General features: G+C 31.8%; 2 long non-coding RNA genes across 2 annotated transcripts; both read left to right on the plus strand.

Annotated features, from left to right (window-relative positions):
• The first annotated feature begins 12,868 nt into the window (after window positions 1-12,868).
• LOC133811869 (uncharacterized) lies at window positions 12,869-17,568 on the plus strand. Its single transcript, XR_009883396.1, has 4 exons — window positions 12,869-13,312; window positions 14,208-14,637; window positions 15,392-16,671; window positions 17,457-17,568. It is a non-coding gene; the product is annotated as an uncharacterized LOC133811869 (long non-coding RNA).
• A 772-nt stretch (window positions 17,569-18,340) lies between these two features.
• Window positions 18,341-20,312, plus strand: LOC133811870 (uncharacterized). The gene is made up of 5 exons (XR_009883397.1): window positions 18,341-18,501; window positions 18,653-18,718; window positions 19,052-19,159; window positions 19,633-19,830; window positions 19,977-20,312. It is a non-coding gene; the product is annotated as an uncharacterized LOC133811870 (long non-coding RNA).
• Window positions 20,313-20,969: the final 657 nt, after the last annotated feature.

A 20,969-nucleotide genomic window follows, 5' to 3' on the forward strand; every position in this document is an offset into this window, starting at 1 on the left:
ATCCACATAGTTATGTAGTACCACACACATACCACACATATGCCAAATATACCCATAACGAGCCAAATTACAAAAATTTCCCTTTTAAACAGAATTGGGCCCACATGCATATTTAATACACCTAAACATGCATATCAAGTCATATTATAATATAACTCACATAATCACATAGTGATGCACATAAATATCATATAATCACATAATTTCCATAATTTGCCATCCTGGCCCCCTAATCAAGGCCCTAAGACTTATTAGGAAATTTTGGACGTTACATTCTACACATAAGGGTTTGACACAAGGAAATTACTATCCTAAATTAGACGAGTATATCCTTGTCGCTATTGGTCTCCTCGTCGAAGTCCTCAATTGTCACACCGACGATGCCATCATCATCTGTCTTGTTTCCTGGGTCCTCCTTAGGATCCTCTTATGTATCTTCTTTAGGATCTTCTTCCTCAAAGTCTTCGTTGACTTCTACATCTTCACCATTTTTTTGGCCTTTCCTGTCTTCTCCCCAAATGGGGTTCTCTATGATCGCCTAGTTCACTATCATCTCCTGATTCCCCCTTTCATTTACTGCAGCCTCCGACTGAGCATTCCATGCTCCAAAGAATCTTTATAATCTCAGGTACCCGCTTGACCTTTCCACAAGTGGTCCAAAGTAGAACTCCATGGATAACCAAAAGGAAGGCCACTCTATGTTCGCTGCAAAAATGTAATATAAACGAAGAGCTCTACCTCTCAGACATAGGCCGAGTAGCCTAACCATAAAGCTCAGGGGTGTACCAATTTCCTTAAATATAAGGGTCACAGAGTATGTAAAAGACTAGACATCATAAGTGAAGTCACCCACCCCTCCAGAATAAAACGAGGAACCATGCGGTCGAATGATATGTAAATATTGATCCTCTGCTCCAAGGTGTACTCTATGGGTGGGTTGACTAACATAGGTAGGCCAGTCATTTAACTTACAATTTATAGAATTTAAGTTGGTAAAACAACATACAAAAATGCACACAATACAAGAAAAGCAATACTTAAAGTGAGTGTCGGTTTATCACTATGAATGTACATGTGGGTTGTCAACAGAACCGGCTCAACTCGAGCTCTGATACCAATTGTAACAACCTAGTAAAAACAACCAACATAATTGCGGAAAACATCTTACTTTCGTTTAATTAATAGACCCAAAAATCCATATAAAAAAACTGTTTAAATACTTACATAGTTTAGAAGTATGCACATACTTAAAATAAGATTACTGTATTTGAAACTTTAAAACAACTTAAACATATATGACATAAAGTTTTTACACAACTTAAAACTTGAAAAAAGTGTAGCGACTTCCACAGTCGCGCCACATGTGCATACCGCTTGACAAACTCCAATGCTCAATGATCTGTCTTCCCGTTTTTCTTACCTTCAACATGAAAAAACTAGGTAAGAAAAATGCTTAGTAAGAACAAGTTAACATACATAGCATAAAGAAGACAAACAGGAAGCCCTAACAGTGATCATACACATATTCAACCATAAATAGAGTTTCAGAAAGACCGAACCCTAACGTAGAATTCAAGATTGTGTGAACGTCTTGGAAAACTTATGGTCATGCCCAATAACCATGTTCTGTAACTAAGTAAACCTGCACGTAGAAAATTCCAGAGCAAGTGTTTATAAACATATGATCTTAACTCATAACTTACTTGTCATACTCAACATGCATATCATAAATATCATAATTAACATGCATATCATACTGTAACGCCCTAATTTCTCATAAATTACCGAGAACACAACGTTGGATCATAATCATAAAAATATTGCTAATTTATTGAATAAGAACTTGAAAATAAATACATGGATCCATGGTTTTAAAGAAAATAAAATAATTGTCTTTAACATAAAAATGAGCAACATTTAAATAAAACTTTAAAAGAAAACATTCTTTGATAAAAATAAATAAATAGGCCAGCTTTATCTTTCTCGACTATATGGTCCCCACAAGTACATCACGAAGCTTCTAGGTCCCACTCTCCACCGACCTTTCTATCCTTAAATGCCTGAAATAACAACATCATATGGAGTGAGCTTCTAAGCCCAGTAAGGAAAATACAAACAAAAGTTAGTCATATAATCATATAATCAAATATATCATAAATTTCACAAAAGTGATACAAAACTTATTTATACTAATTATACAAAAACAAACCCTAGGACATATCATAACGTAAATCATATAATAAATCATAATCTAAGTCATAGCCATAAATCATAAGTTATAGATCATAAATCATAGGTCATAAGTCATAAGTCATAATCATAACTATAGGTCACAGGTCATACTAACAAGTCAGATATAATAAAAAGATAAGTGTTTATACAACGGTGGCAATTAAGCCCCAGACATAAGTCTGTCATACACTAGACATCACCTAGGTCCGTCATAAAGTTTTGGCAACCGAGCCTACCAGACATAAGTCCGTCATACATCATTGGACACCTTAGGTCCAGAAAAACTTACCCCTTTATTGTACCTAAAATGTTAGGTCATACAAACATGAACTATATCATAAACTACATAAACAAGGATATAATACTAAACTACCTAATTTTCCTTACCAAAAACTGAAATATTGGAGAAAGGAGCGGGATTGGAACTCCCAAAACCAAACATAAAGAAACCATAAGTTTCCTAAAGAAAATAAGATGAGGAGAAGATCTAAACCACCGAGATAAGAACTTACTGAAAACCTTATGTCTCAATGAAATTTAACACCTAACCAAAAGTCATTATAACGAGTTAGGATTGAAGAAAATGAAAAAAAAAAAAGAATGGAAATGAACTAAATCTGAAGATTAACGGTACCTTAGATAGCTTAGGACATTGTTCTATACCTCAAATACCAAAATCACACAAAAACTTACTTCCCAAGTGTTTATAAAAGCTTTAGATTTGAAAGCTTTAACCCCAAAACCCTAGTGTTTCTCTATAGAATGAACTTAGTAGCTTGGAGGCTCTGAACTATGCTTGAATGATGAATCAAATGGCTGAGTGAATGGTCCTATTTATAGAGTTCAAGGATTGAAACTAACTCCCATTTCAATGAATAAATAAATGATTTAAAATGAATTTTTCACTCAATAGATGCTCAGAACTCGGTCAAAAACGTTCAGGAACGAGTCAAAGTTGTCGAGGGTTGTTTCTAGTTCATAATTCTACGGAAATTCAAAAATGGCCACTGGAGCCAAGATATCGCCTAGGGTAGGTGATATATCACCCCTACCTATGCCCCGAGGGTCTGTGGTTTTGTTCTTGCAAAGTCGACGTGTTTTCCGTATCAATCATAGGCGACATATCGGCCCCCATAGCTTCGATATATCGACATACGATCATATTTTAAACACATTTTGGCACATTTTCAGCACACTTGAATTTGTTTAAACCATTTTGACTAAGTAAAACATGATCCTAATAGTTGCTGGAAGGTTCTGGACCTTCTAGATATATCCTTTATTAATTTATTCATCTAAAGTGCTTAAATCCTTAATAATCATACATGTGACAAGTGTCACGTTCTTAATTATTCTATCTAAACCTTAGGTTATAAGAAATAATATTTCTAGGACCAGTTATATTAATAAAACCATATGATTAAATTAATATTTCTGAACGTAAGGCTAAACTTATAAAATCCATAACTAGTTCTACGAGTTTCCAACTAAATCCCGGCTTTTACTAATATCCATGAAAACTAAAATTCTACAGCTACTACTACTACTATCTAGCTAAGTAAAATTCCAGGACGCTACACATACATATTGTACTTATCATATTATCATACTTAATGTAAAGAACGCCCTAGACTAATACTTACAAAACATTCGCATAACATAGTTGTAAAAGAATACCATTCATTATCAAAGTCTCAGGGGGACTTGTTTAAAACCATGCAAGTTGGCGCCATAAGTTTTAAAATAAAACATATATTTTTATGCAAAGTTCAAAGAAACCAAAAATTAAATAACTGAGTCCCACTGATAATTTAGGAAAAGTCTCTTAAAAACAAAACATAATTTAAATGGCGTTCTACGTTGATCGTTTTTCCGTCCATAGGATTACCCCACGCCATACACCCCATGATGAAAGAACTCCTCACGTCACCACGCGTGCCATAAAGAAATCCTATTTGCTACCTGGAAGAAAAGTAAGGGGGGTGAGCTAAAAGCCCAGTAAGGAAGTACAAACAAATAAGCAAGTAAGAATACAACAAATACAAACACTAACGTTCATCTAAAACATCATGGTATATCATATCATAATCGTAACATATCATCATATCATAACATAATCGTAACATATCATCATATCATAACATAATCGTAACATATCATCATATCATAACATAATAGTGACATATCATCATATCATAACATAATAGTGACATATCATCATATCACAAACATACATCATACATGATGAGCATGGATCGCTAGTTGTCCATGTCACCCTATGAGGTAAACAGGAGATCACTGGTCCTTGAATAACCTCGGCGCGTCCGCTCTAGGAGTTACGTCTCAATGTCCTTAGTAACTCGTTTGATGTATCTGACATCGAAATCTGTTTGATGTATCTAACATCGTAATCTGTTTGATGTATCTGACATCGTAACTGGTTTGATGTATCTAACATCCATACACATATCACATTCAACATATCATCACGTTATGGCATTCATAATTCATAACAATTCATTCATACAACAGTCTTACCATTCATAGCATAAAATCATAGAATCTATCTAACTTCCTTACCTCAGGTCCAAGCTAAGAATTTTCTCAATCTTTCAACGAGCCTATATCAAAATCAAAATAACATTTCTTAGGTTCATAAAATTACTATTTTTCCCTCCCACACAACTCATGTGTGCATGGGCCATGCACACATAATATCAGTTACACAAAACATGCAATTATCGCCATAAAAGAATAATGCTCGTTTTACCCATTTTACATGCATGATCGTTTTATAAAAACCACATAGTTGAATATTAAACATAATTTTGGACGTAAAAGTGGAGTTGCATGTAACATGCATACGTGGGAACATTGCGTAATAAAGACGTTTTCAAAAACGATAATTCTACATTTCTTACTTTTATTGTTTTAAAATCAATAGACATATTACATGCTTTATTTTTCTTAAAAATTTCTAAGTTGATTAAATTTCTCAAAACTTTATTTTATTTTATAAAATTATTTTATTTTAGCTCAAAAATAAAATATGTGACATCTTCATTAATAAATCTCAAATTACAAAGAATTAACCAAAAAACTTGGATTTAATTAAAATACCTATTTTTAATATGTTTCTTTAAAAAATATATTTTATCATTGTGTTACATAAATGATGTGAAAAATATATTTTAAGTGTGGAAAAAAAATACATTTTGATTTAAATTATTTAAGACTTAGTTTTTATGTAGCATAAATCCCTATGTGACAATTTAATAACAATTTTTAACCTTTTTAAAACAAACATTCAGCCACCATTTATTTTCTTCAAAAATAACAAATAAATAGAATCTAAACACTTTTTCTCAATCAAAATAAAGGAAAAATCATTACTTATCAAAATATGCATTCATACCATTAAAAATACAATTTTTCAATATTACCATAACTTAGGAAAAATAATTTATTCCAAAAACTCATCAAATTCATTTTAGTGAAATTTACTTCATATTTTCTTACAAAAATTCCAGCAACTATTTTTATCATTAAAAATCACCATAATCAATTTAAAAGCTCATATTTTCTAAAAATTCAATAAAAAATTCTGTAGGTAAACAATTGAGTAAAATATCATTTTAATGGGACTTAAAATCCCCTTTTTAATTTCATAAATTAACATAACATCAAGAACATTACTTATGCATGCAATTAATCTTTTTATCAACTTTTTCCCAATTATTTACAAAAAAAACAGCAAGCTTAATTCCTCATGAAACTAAACTTTTATCCCAAAAATTACATAAAATCATACATGTCCAAAATCTCATCATACTCTTACTATATGCATGACTCTACTATCACTAACATATTCACATGAAATCTTTTAAAACTATTTTTTTCTATTCCATTGAATCTACACATGAAATCCAACAAAACACTAACAATAACAATAACATATATTAATTCATAAGCACCATATTCACATATGCCTTATATTAACCTAACATGTTTCTATCATTATTTTCATGCATCTTATAATTTATTCATTCACAATATAACATGCATCCTATCAAAATTTCATGGATCCAAATATCAAGATTGCCAATTATCAACTTACCCATATTACATAGGTCCTAAAACATGGATCTAATATATTGAAAATCACACAACATCAAACAAAAATATCAAGAACATCCTTGGGTATGCCTAGGCCGAAATCTCCACATATGCATTCATAAATTATCACTAATCATTATTCATAGAAAGATCAACACCAAAACCCTTTTATACACTAAACCATAATATCCTTCATGCAAGATCAAACAACTCATAATCAACAAGATATCAAGAACACAAAGTACCCATTTTTCTACCCAAAACATGAATCCCCTTTTTAACCATAATCCCTCAAATAATCTATTCATCAAAACCATCACAAAATTTAGAAAGGATTTCAATACCTCTTCTTGATAGAAAATCAAGAATCAAAACCAACCAACAGTCCAATAATCCTCCTTGCTCAAACCCTAGGGGTTGTATATTTGAATGATCAAGATGAAGAAGAAGATGAACAAGGTTAGAAACAACCCAATAATAATACTAGATTAATCATAAGGAAAAATAACCAAAAACCTTACCCTAGCTTGAACCCCTTTTTCTTCTTCTTCTTCCTTTCTTTCTTCTCCTCCTTCTCTCTCTAGGTCACGCCCTCTCTCTCTCTCTCTTCTCTCTATAATTCGGCAGCCCAAGAGCATAATGCTCTTCCATTTTTCCCATTCCCTCTTTATCCTAATTTTCCCATAATGACTCAATAAAAGAAAAAGGTAACTTTCCTATTCTCTTCTTATTTTCTCTTAATTCCTTTTTATTTTTCTTTTATTATAAAGGATAGGAGTCAAATGATAGTTTCCCAAATGGTCTATCCTCATCCAATTAAATCTCATTCTCTCAAAAGAAAAATGGAAAAAAAATCAAACACATCCCCTAATATCCTTCATGCCACCTACATGCCCTTTTCCTTCCATTATATTTATTTTCCTATTAATTAAATAAAACTACACAAAAATATCAAATAAAAGGCAATTATAAAATGTGTAGAAAATCCACACATGTGCACCTTATCACCATGTACTAGCACACACTAAAACACTAGAGTGCATCACTATCTTCCATGCACCTTAGTGCACTCAACCATAGCTCACATAATTACCTCAATTGTCACACTTATTTAAAATGTAACACTAATAGTAAAATAAACATGTTACACAATTATTCACTTATTAAATAAATTAACCAAACAACTCTAACAATTAAATAAAATAATAAACAATCAAATAAAACAAATAATCATCCAAATAAAATAACAACACTTAAATAAAACAATTCATCACACTTAACATTTAAATAAAATAAATCACAAAATGTAAATAATCTTAAAAAAAAAAAATTTGGTGCACTACACTTAACATGCATATCATAAATATCCTAGTTATCATCTTATCATACTTAACTTACATATCAAACATATCATCTTATCACACTTAACTTACTTAACATACATAACTTAACTTACTCAGTGCAAACTTGGGTGTATACTTAAAATACACCGGTTACCAAGACTCCTATGAGAATTCCACATACTCACATAATCTTAATGAAATGATTCTCGAATTATCTTACTTACATGTCATGGAGTTTAACCGAACTATTATGTCACAGGTGTTAAACCGGACATCTTACTTACATGCCACGGAGTTTAACCAGACTCTTATGTCACGGGTGTTAAACCAGACGTCTTACTTATAATGGTGGCCAACCGAGCTTACTTCCAGTCATCGGAGGCGTCCAATGCATGCTTACTTACTTATTGGGAGCTACCCAATTCTTACTTGATACCGAGAGCTAGCCAGATGTCATAATCATAACTTCTTACCTTACATATGAGTATGTGAACCTCCTTAGGAAAACAATCTTAAATAACCTTCTAGAACTAGTTTCCAACTGTCTACATAAGTCTTAAATTAAAAATAGTCATGTCATGTTGTATCCAAACATTCATAAGTTGTCTTACCAATTGGCCTTAGTGGATAAGCAGGATTCCCGAGTGCAGAAATGAGCTTTCCCATGAAAATAACACTCTGATGTAATTCATACCCCGACTCTGATTAATTATGGTGTTTTATTAATTAAGTTTATGTCTTTAAGTTGAGCGATTAGGGGGGGACATAAGTTACCTAATTTTCAATACTTTTAAAAAATATTTGTTCTTAAATCTTAGACTAAACCATTGAAATTTATAATCTTATCACATTATTAAGAAAAACATGCCTACAAACAATGGTGCTGGAAATTCGAAAATAAATTCTCAATTGCATAAAGAGATCATATTCTCAAACCTAAATAAATATTTCATTGCTACTTTCTTATTTTCCTTATAAAATAAAAGTATTAAACACTATCTCCCGATTTATTAAAATTGTAAAGGAAAACGTTCTGAAATTAGAAATACCAAGTTTGAAAAATAGGTTTTTAATTTAGTAATCTTTTAAAATAAAAAGGTTCATTTTCACTAAATTAAGAAACCCATAAGTTTTATTATCCAAAAATATTTTATTTTATCAAATAACTAAATAACACATTTTAGTCCTAAGTGATAATTATTTTTGTGAAAAAAAAATAAAGTCATAACTCACACAAGAGTACTATCTCAAGAATTTTCAATAAAATATAAATCCTCATTATATTTTAACCCTTAATTCATAGAAAGTTATCTTCTATTTACTTTAAGAAAAAAAACATGATTTGATTAGTGAATTATAACTTAAAGTTTAAAAATCAAATATGTCAAAAACATAACTTGATTTGACAACCTTTTTAGAAAAATCAAAACTTGCAATTTATAGGGTATTTCGTAGTCAACTCTTGCAGAACTTTAAATTAATATAAAAAGAGTCTAAATCAATAAAACCAACTAAAAATGTTGATTTTAAATTTTCCAAAACATTTTTCAAACATGCACTCTTCAAGCTGTCAGCTTTTCACTCCAACTTGTACATCAATCACAAAAAGCTTATAACTTGACCTAGACATAGCATTTTTGAGTGTTTCAAAATGCTAAAATAAATTAATCTTCCTAAATAATGAAATTATGAAAGTCCCATTTTCAAATTAAATCAATAACCTAGTGTTTGGCCCATTGGAATCTACTGTAACAAAACTATCTTGGGAGCAAACAATTTTGTGCATCTAAGTTAAAAAAATCATAACTCCCAAATTACAGTGAATTTTAAAAATGTTTCATAAGTTTAATATTCAATATACAAATAATTTCCAGTTAAAATTATAGCCACAAATAATTAGTTTAACTGATTCAAATCGTTGCTCAAAGTCCCAGTATTAAAACTGTTAGTCAACATTTTAGATTACACACGCAATCCCAAAATGCTCATAACTTTAGTTATACAAAACATTTTTCAGTGCTTAAAGATTCTCAAATAATGTACCCTTACTAAATAATGCATTAGTGAAAACTCTATTTGTAAACTAGGTCATTTAGGCACTGTAAATCTTGTTGGAATCTACTGTAACGTTTTTGGCAGCAAGTTATTTTACACAAAGCCTGTGGAAACTTTGGATTTCCACTACCAAACAACCACAACTTACATGCATGCAAACCAAATATCCATAAAAACAATAATAAAAATAAAATATCTTGTTTTAACACAAAACATGACCCAAAATCTCAGTCTGTAGGATTACTCAAAAAGATTTAAGGTAAAGAATCAAGATTTTACCTTTGTATTCAAGCTTCGAGTTTGGCTTCTAGGGTTTGACTCTAAGCTTCTCAGATACTTTCCAACTTCTAACCTCTTGTAATGACCCACTACTCTAGACTTTTGGACCATTAACGAAACTATACATACAAATCCTTAATAAAACTTACATTTGCGAAAATACCATAAATTTATTAGAAACTTGTAGAAATAAGAGTTACTTTCATAAAATAAGTAGGATATGGGATCCCATTGTCTTTAAAACAAAACATAATTTAAAGTGAAAAGGAGTTACATAGAAAGTGCAGAAAAATACATATAAAACCATAAAAAAAGGTAAAACAAGACTACATCCTCGAAAATCGAACTCTCAACTCCTTGACTCCATTCACCACCGATACACATTCTCCCAAGCATCCATGAATCTTACCGCCACTATAGCTATTTTCCTGCACATATAAACAAAAAGGAATGAGCCTAATGCCCAGCAAGGAAAAATCTAACACATAGTTCATATACATAATTTCATAAGAAATGTAAAAACTTAACATAACACTTTATCATATACATACTATAATGGCCATTATTACTTGGGGTCCCATAGACTGAACAAGTCATATGCCCATGAGATTAGTGGGGTCCTACTAGCTAAGTAGGTCATATGCCCATAATCTATTTGGGGTCTTGTTAGTCATATGGGTCATATGCCCAAGCCTACAAACATACATATTCATAACATATTTTATAACATATTTCATAACATAAAACATAAGATACCATAAGCATAAAACACATATAGATTCTATCCTATTTTCCTTACCAAAGTTACCGGGATAAGAGGACAGCGTTGGGACTTTTGGAACACTCCTAATAACCATTAAGAAAAGGTGAGTCTATAGAAGAAAAAGAGAAATGAAAGGAATGGAAGGACTAAACCTTGGAGAAACATACTTACCAAAAACTAATGTGCAAGTTCTTAGATTTCCTAACCAAAATAAGAATAAGGTTAGAAGGCTGAGTAGAAGACTATGAGAAAGAAAATAACATAATACCAATGAACTAGGGTATAGAAATACCTTGAAGACTTGTAGACCAATCTAAACCTCGAACCGAAATACTATGAAACCTTACTTCCCCAAGTGTTTGATAAGCTTATGATGATCAAGCTTATGATTTCCCCACCCAAGTGTTTAACTCTCACACTCTCCTAGCACTTGTAGCCTATGAACTTAGAGTAAAAGGTGAATAATGGCTGGGTACTAGGTCCTATTTATAGAGTTTAGGAATGAAAGGATCTTAATTTTACTTGAATAAAAATAATAGCTTTTTAGGTGAAAATAATTTGAATAATCGTTCAGCAGAGGCTGAAGACTCGTTCAAAAAGGTGCTGGACTTATCAAGAGGTTGAATGGCTGAATGGAAAACAAATTCAAAATGTTTCAAAATATGCTGAAGGAGGCCATATATCACCCCCTGTAGGCGATATATCGCCTGGGCCAGTATGCCCGAGGCTGTCATGCATCGTCTCGTGTTTTCCGTATCTACGTGCTGCGATATATCGGCACACGCTGATTAATTAAACACGAAATTACACATTTTTAGCTAAGTTTGAATGGAGTAAACAGCCTTGACTAAGCCCTCAACGTATTCAAAGCTGCTGACTGACCTTATAGCATTCAAACTTTTACCCTTATTAAATTTAATACTCAAAATACTTAATCCTTAATCATCCATACATAACATGTGCTTAAAATCCTATTGGTCCTTATCTAAACCTTATAGTATAATAATTATTATCCTTAATATCAGTCATATAATCAAACCTTAGGTTAACATTAATATTCTTAAACTATAGGTTAAACTTAGAAAATCTATAAGTACTACTATGAGTGTCCAATTAATTCCAGGTCTGAACCAAAAATCCACAGTTAAAAAGATAATACTATAAATACTATAATACTACTATCTAACTAGCTAAGTAAAGTTCTTGGACTCTACACCTCTCCCCAATACCTATTCAAGATCATATTTTATTCAATATAAAGAAGGAAAAGAGAACAAACAATAAAATTTCAAAACCTAGCAAAACTTACCTTGTTAATGTTCAAAGCTCCAAATATGCCATAGAAGCTCTTGGATCATGCATGCAACACTACTAGGCTCTATATCAAAGATCACAGAGTGTTTTTAAGAGTGGAAACTAAGAAAAAATAGGGAAAAAGAGAGCCCTAGGTTCGACATAAGGGAGAGAAAAAGAAAATCTCATGAACCTTACCTCTTTTGTGACTTGTTTCTTCAAGAAAAGCCTAGGAGCTTCAATGGAGGCTTTTCCATTCCTTAGAGAGAGAGAGGGATCACAAAATTTTGAGAGGAAATGGAATGAAAAAGGGTATGACTTTTGTAATTTGAATGAAAGAGAGAGAGAGAGAGAGAGAGAGAGAGAGAGAGAGAAGAAGAAGAAGAAGAAGAAGATAAATGAGTAAAAGAGAGGCTTTTGAGTTCTCAAGTTTGACTTGGGAGTAAAGAAAATGTGTGTAATGATTACACAGCTAAATAATTAAAAAAATAATACAATAGAATCTTCAATTCCCTTGTGGTTGCCCCCTACAAAAAGACCAAAATGCCCTCCCATTTTTTTTCCTCTCCAAGCCAAGCTTTTAAATAAAACTACTTATTCACACTACACCAAAAAGGGCATAGGATAACACTAAAATCTAATAGAATTAAAAAAATATTATGCTTGGTGAAAAGGCGGGTGACTCAAAATTTTGGGAGCCATTTATATGTCACGTTTCTCTCTTATCATTTTAAAACTTTTTATATTAAAAAAATATTAATAAAGGAAAAAATCCCTAATATCTTTTTCATCATATACCTGTCTCTCTCCTCTCAGCCACCCCCTTCATCTTTCTCTCTATTTCTCTCAAACCATCTCTATCTTCCTCTCTCACATCCATGGGAGACCAAGACTAGACTCATGGCAGCGTGCGGTTGCTCAGAACGATGATGTGCGGTGGTTCGCAGCAGCGGCATATGGTGGTCGCAACCACGATTGGTCGATGGTGGGCGGAAGGGTGGGGCTGAATCTCTTTGCCATGGTTGGTTTTGTATTCACATATTTAATCTGAAATATTATTATTTTGTTTTCTTTTTGCAGATTAGAGAGTAGAGGAAACCCAAAGAGAGAAGTGTTGACCTTGAATCCACCCACCATCCAAACTGATGGAACCGCCTATTAGGATCTCTTGAATGAAGCTTATGATCATTGTGGTGAAGTCTTTGCTGAGTATGCCAGACTATTTAATTGGGTACTTTTTCTTTTCTTATTTTTTTTTTATGTTTGAGTCATTTTTTTTCTTTCTTTTTTATTCTAATCGTCTATTCATAAATAGTGGATAAGGCTTTGATCATTATTATGTTTATTAAATTTTTACGATTGGTATAATCATATCTCTGCCCATTTTTGTTTATATAGATGAACGCATATAAATGAATCTCTATGTGTTTTCATAGATTGCTATTAACATTGTTTTGTTATTTAAAGCTGGCTGGTTGTTCATCAAAAGCAACTTGTTTGGATTTAGAAAAACAAGCAATAACGTGATAATTTAATGTGAGAAGCTGAAGGAAATTACTATATGTTTCTCTGTAATATGGTTAATTATATAGCTTTTTGGCTCAAAGGTTAATTTCTTTATATATATAAATATTTAGGAGCCATATCACCATATCAGTCGTCTCACCTTATCATCTCTACAACTTCTATATATATAAATATTTAGCTAATTTCTAATTAAAGGAACCTGTTGATTCTAAACTTGCAAACTTTTATGCTAAATGAAACTCTGTACCAATTATCTTTGCTTTGCTTTGCAGCATCAATAAGCTTTTAATTCCTAGTAGTTTGAAATTCTTTGCAATGATTTAATTATTCAAGAGCACAAACCTCTGTTTTGCACCTTCTTTCACCGATTCTTGATATACTAGTATTTTACTTTATGTCTCTCTCTCTCTCTATATATATATATATTCATACATATATAAACTCATATTTGGTTAATCGAATTAATGGCACTAAATTTCATGTAGCCATAACAAAAGATAAATAATTTTTATCTTATTTCTTTTTCTTTGTAATCATATTTAGAAAATATGTTTTAGTGGACAACATTTTTATGTGTTAGATTTTCTTATGATATGTAGGCCCCTCCACTTTGAAAGAGAAGGCAGGTGACCACTTGAGCTAAGCGCAACTGGTTAGTATTATAACTTCTTAGTTTTATTTATATAAAGATTGACTCAAAGAGTGGTCTAATCAAGTCTCAAGAACTTATCCGTTCTGGTATGTGACACTAAAAATTCAGATTTGAAGAACTATTAACTATGAAGTGTGAGAATTCTTATCTGTTATGTTAATGTTAATTAGAACAGATACAGTATTCTTACTTTGAAATCAAGACAATATAAAGTAAGATGACTCTCAAGGTGAGAACATGAGAGAGCTTTAATGCACACAAAAGAGGCATCAAGAATCACTCTGCTGCAAGCTTCATGGCTTGTCAACCTCTTACTACAACGTGGATACACTGTCAACCTCCATCATGAGTCGCATCTTGTCTCTCTCATTTTTTAGGTTTATCCTTTTTCTTGTACCCTTTTAGATTTCTTTTGGGCGATTTTATTTTATTTCTCTCTTCATTGATATTTTTGTTGATCATTACTTTGATTTGTTAAATAATTATTGTGCACTTTAGATGAGACACCAATCCTCAACAATATTTTTTCACATTAGTTTCATTATGCAAAGTCAAAATTATACTGTATGTGGAGATCTAAGTCTAGCAACATTTCCAATTACTTCTGCTATATGGGTTGACTTGTTAGTGCTTTCTTGAATTAACTTTTTTGATACACACGCAAATTTTTTAGATAAGGTAAAATTTTATTTATAAATGTGGTATCTTTGAAACTCTTTTGAATGCATCCATTTCCTCTTTAATTCATTACTTCTGTTGTAAAAAGGTCTATTGTTGCTTACAAGTATAAGTGCTTAGATTGGCATTACTATATATTTAATATATTATTTTCTTTTTTAATTCATGAAGGTGTGTTGTTGTTATATGTCCTATAGTATAATAGTATTGGCTATCATTTCGGTCATGTTTTTTTTTCTTCTGAGTTCAGGCATAGTTGCTCAAAGTTTGAAATCTTTAGGTTTTGCTTAGACTGATCACTATCATCAATAATTAGTTCTAGTAAAGAGTGTACTGATCAAAGAAAAGCATTAATCATAATATTGAAACATACATAACATATAAAAATATATTGGTCCACTGATAAAACAAAAATGAAATGAGATTGATATGCTCTGTTATTTCTATGATTAGCTATTCTACTGCTGAGCCTCTGTTTAGATTGATAATGGGATTTTCAGTGCTTAATTTGGATGGGCTGCCTGGTCTTGCACCTTTTGAGGTATGTTTTTGTGATATGCCCTATATTTTTTCTGCATATGAACTTTTCGGACGTTCACCTTTCAACTTTAGAATTTTATTGATGCTTCATAGCTTTAAGAGGTTTCCCCCGAAAAAAGAGAGGAAAAAGTGTAATCTTTTAGATGTTGTTTTAGACATAGTTCACACTTCACATAAGCTCATGTTTTGTTGTAGGGTTGTGTTGGACATAATGTCCTTTTAGACGATTCATTGAGTATTTTTTCTTTTTATTTATTTATTTGTCATGTAATGTTTGAACTTCTCTGCAAATATGTACTGCAGCACTGATTTTTGTTCAATTCTTTGATTGTTGTTGTTTTCTGTTCTCTTAGACTTGTAAAATTGTAGTGACAACTAAACCTAAGAGGCATTATTGTCTTAAAACTTTTGATTGTTTGTCCTGTATATGAGACAAGAATTTTGTATCTAATTCGTTTTGCGTGTGAGTTGTACTGGCCAAATGTGAGATTTAAGTTGAGATCTGGAAGGAGTTTTACCATAATGAGTAGAAATGACTTCGTGGAAAACTTAAAATTAGGATCTACTTTATGTTTGGTTCTTGTGGGCTTCTTACTTAGGGATAGTTCAAAAGTGTTCTTCTTCTTTGTATTTTTTTGAGCTGAAAGCATGCTGTATAAACTTTATTGCATGGTCCTCTCTTGATGATGCCTTGTCTTCTGTTTTTATAAGTATTTTGTCTTTGTAACAAAAGCCATCTTTGAGTTGGTATCAAGTCTCAATTCTATTTTTTGTGTGAGTGAACTGGATATCATCATTATTTTTTTTTTCTTTTTGACTTGGGGAGGGTGGATTTGAACTTGGGACCTCCTCTTGTGAGGACTAATGTATTACCACTAGGCTATTTCTATGGCCACAATATTATCATTCTTTGTCTCACTCTCACTTTCCTGTAGGTGCAAATATATGTGTTTTTACATTTGCATTTGCACCATTGCATGTTCATTTGTGTGTTTGGAATTTGTGCACGAGCTAATTACTCTCTTGAATAAATAAAAGCATTTCATTTCTTGGTTTTCTTTTAAATTATGGCTTTCTATTTTTTATAATTTAATGATTTGCTTATTTGGATCAATCTGAATTGTTCCCCGGATTCCCATATAACTAGCTGCAAATTGAAGTTGTAACAAAGAGCTTTCACCAGTTGAATAGAGGTATAATAACTGCGTTTTTTTCTTCTTCTGTTTTTGCTGGGTAAGCCCTGACTTGATTTCCATTTCAGCATCTTTTATATTTTCCCTTTGATGAGCATGATATTTGGTCTGGTTAGATTTTCTATTGATTGTGATTCCTCCTGATACGGGTTTTGATGCACTTGCATATTGTAATGATCACATATGGTAGTTCTAAAGGCAGTAGTTCTTTCATGTGGTCACTGTGTGTTTCATATTGAGTTTATTCGATTATTCCTTTTTATTTGTTAATTTTTCTTGAGGAAGAGGGTGCATAATCAATTGCTGATTTTATGTCTATTACTTTTCAGCTTTTTCATATAGCTCTTTCTTCTTCTTTTTTATTATTATTATTCATCTCTATCTACTCTCAATTAACTAGCTTGCTTAGTTTAAGTGGAATAATGATGAAGCTAATGTAACTTGTGGCTTACATTTATTCATCTTTTTAGTATTGCATATAAACACAAACCATTATTATTAACATACGCACAACTTTTTGCATGCCCTGAATATATAATATAATTAGACACACACACACACACAAAATATGTCTAAATAAAAAAAGCCCTTAAAGAGTTCATTAGACAAATAATAGTTGTTGATACAAGTGTGACTTGTAAAAGAATATACAAGTATGTATGCATATATTCATGATGTTTCTTTTCTCTGTTCTTGGTTTTTCATGCATATGAGGATTTTAATGCTTTGTTATATATAGACCTTGTTTAGAGTTTGTCTGATTTTTTTTTTTTTTGGTTTCATAGAACTACCTGGTGCAACATCAGTAGATGCTTAAGGTGAGGCCCAATATTTAACCAAGGAGATGTTCAAGAAACCATTTCTGAGATTTTCAACAACTTTCTTTTGATTGGAAAATCAGAGGTCAGTTTATTGAACTATGATTATCTTTCTATGATGGTTTAAGATTCTCTTAATGTATATAAGGTCCAAACTCCAATTTAGTTGGGTCTTTTTTTTCCTAGTTATTTTTCTACGCACATGAAGAGAGAAACATGCAAAAAACAGATATGAACAGGTGAAAGATGACTTTTCTTATAAATTATAATGAACAGTATTTGAGATGCTTTTAAAGGTTGTGGTTATGTTTCTAATGGTCCCCTAATTGTGATTTCATTGATAGTTATTTAATTTTGCTTACTTTTCAGTTCCTTCTTGATTTTTTCTCAAACACCATAGGTGTTTGATGATTTCAACATCTGAATAACCAAAAAAGAAAGAAAGGACAAAAAAAAAGCTTAGTTTTAGCTTTAGGAAAACAGAAAGAAGTGGACACTCATAGAGCAATTCCCAGAAAATGAAGACCACTGTTTTGGCCAATGATGGTTCTTGTAGAAATACATTGAACAAGAAAGTTGGGCAGACCCACATACCATTTTTGGTCTCATTATTGCCCACATCCCATTTTCTATCTTTTTTTCCTTATTCATTGTCTGGGTACTGTTTGATTAAACTTTGGGAGTTTCCTATGTAATTCTGAAACATTCTTTATGTTCCCTCCTTCACTCTATACCATAAAAAGAACCTCTTTTTTGACATAAATCACCCTCTTTGCAAAAAATAATTGTTTTAATGCCCCATCATTCAGCACCATGAATATTAATTATTTTAATGCTCAATATTCCAGATATCACACAAGTATAGTTTGATCTACGTAATCACCAAGCTTGGGTTGCTATTCGTTTACGACTTGGAGACGGCTACTACAGTTTAAAGAAATAGAATTAGTCCAGATCCAATTTTCCTAACATCAAAGGCTTCGTCACTAGGGGGATTTTACGCAATTAACAGGTGGGGCCAAGTGTTATTGGCTACTGTTAATGAACAAACAATTGTGCCTTTCGTTAGTGGGCAAGCATGTATCACAAATTGGTTTATCCTTATGGTTAGTAGATTCTGATAAATATTTTGAATTTAAATTTTATATCTTGACTTTTTGCAGTTGAACAATTTGGAGCTTGCTGTCAATCTAGCAAAAAGAGGAAATCTTCCCGGTGCTGAGAATCTGGTGTGTTTTTGTTTCTATTAAATCTTTAACTTGACTGATGATTACTGAGTGCGCTGTACAGAAAATATATCACAATAAATCCAATCCATTTATGAGAAATGAATCCATTCACACACTATTTAAGTGAAAGATGCTAAACACAGACTAATCAAAATTATGCCACATCACTTAGGGCTGGATCTTACTCAGCCTGTTCTTACATGACATGATCAAGTCTAATCATATCCATAGGAACAAAGACAAATCATGATTAATCTGCATATAGCTAGTTTATACATCCTTTTGTTGGTTCATCAAAAATTAATATTCTGTGAATGATTTCACGTTGTCCAGCGATTCCAAGAACTGTTTGCGCAAACAAAGTATAAAGAAGCTGCTGAACTTGCTGCTGAGTCTCCACAAGGAATTCTTCCTACTTCTAATACAAGTGCCAAATTTTAGGTTTGTCCACTTTTCTTTTGTTGTCATGTTGGTGTTAAGTTATTCTGTAACTTGTTACTATGTAAATTTAAAGTAATTCTCAAATTTAGGTTGTGTAGACTGTAGATTAGACAAACTCTTTGTCAATGATACAGAACGTGGCATTCCATATTGTGGCAGTTTGTTACTATTGGATGCCTGTCAAAATGGCTATTTCCCCTTGTTTAGAGGGTTGGGGATGAGAGACCGATTTCAAATGGTTTTTTCTATAATTTTTTAAACAATTGGAAAGTTATGAACCTAATTGAGATAAAAGTACCAGTCAATTACTTGGAAAAAGACAAAGTATCAGCCAGCTTGAATAGAAGTGGAATTGGATATTATTGGCTTTAACAACAGAGACAAGTTCACACATCCTTTTTATTGCAAACAGTACTTTTAAGTTATGCTGGACCTTTATGATTAGTAATTAATTCTTATTCTTATTGTTGCAGAGTGTTCCTGTACAAACTGGGCAAATACCACTCGTTTTGCAGTATTTTGGTACTCTCTTGACCAGAGGAAAGCTTAATGCTTTCGAGTCATTGGAACTATCATGTCTCGTTGTGAACCAGAACATGAAGAATTTTTTGGAAAATTGGCTAGCAGAAGACAAATTAGAATGCAGTGAGGAGCTAGGAGATCTTGTGAAGGTTAGATTATGGAATTTGCTAATTACAGTCCTGTGCTTCTTTTCTCTTGGCAATAATTTAGTTGTTTACTTCAAATAATGCCTGTGTCATGTTGTTTATGGTATGTCTGATGCTGATGTTGATGCTCTAATCATGTCTCACTGTAGACCGTGGACAACGACCTTGCATTGAAAATCTATATCAAAGCCAGAGCAACTCCAAAAGTTGTTGCTGCTTTTGCTGAGCGAAGAGAGTTTAATAAAATTCTAATTTACTCAAAGCATATTGTATCAAGAGATTGATTAGCAATTTATGTATCACATGCAATATATATCTCACAAGCTGAGATTTCTAGTGACACCTTATTTATGATTTTCCCCTTTCCCTCTTCAGCACCTCAAACCCTTATTTTTGGAAGTGTTGGTGCATGCGTCCATGGTCACTTAATTTTGTTTATTTTGTAGATGTGACAAGCGAAATAGAAAAGGATACTTCATTTTGAAGGCTTTGTGTTGGGCAGCTGTAGAATATTTTGTGCTGAAAGTATTAGCTTTTCAATATGTTGAATATTTAAGACTACTTGAATACTTATAGAACATTTTCTTATTGATGACAGTGTTGAATGTTTTAAACTAATTTGTGGATTGTTAATACAATGTTGAATGTTTGTACTTTTTGTTATTTGAAAATCAAGTTCATTTGATGATGCTAGTATATATTAGAAAGCTAATTTTAATTATATAAATAAAAAATAAAAATAGAATAGAATAAATTAGTGTTATATAAATGAATATATAATGGGAATTTAAACTTATCTAAATATTAAAATAATACGAAAAATGTGTCATAATATCTATTACAATAACACTTTTTATAAGTAAAGAATTTTGTTATGCAAACTTCATTATATAACACAAAAATGTGTTATACTAAAGTGTAGTATAACACAAAATTATATGTATTGAAATGTGTTATATAATCGACTATAAATAATATAATTAAACACTTATCTATTTATTAAAATAACGCAGAAAATGTGTTATCATTGACAGTATCATAACACATCTGTATAACAATGATAAATTGTTATGTAAAGTACCCTGACCTACGATAACATAGTCGGTCTTAACACATCAAAAAGTGTTATGGTATGTTTTGAT

The sequence above is a fragment of the Humulus lupulus genome, unplaced genomic scaffold (genome assembly GCF_963169125.1).
Source record: "Humulus lupulus unplaced genomic scaffold, drHumLupu1.1 SCAFFOLD_541, whole genome shotgun sequence".
NCBI classification, from domain to species: domain Eukaryota; kingdom Viridiplantae; phylum Streptophyta; class Magnoliopsida; order Rosales; family Cannabaceae; genus Humulus; species Humulus lupulus.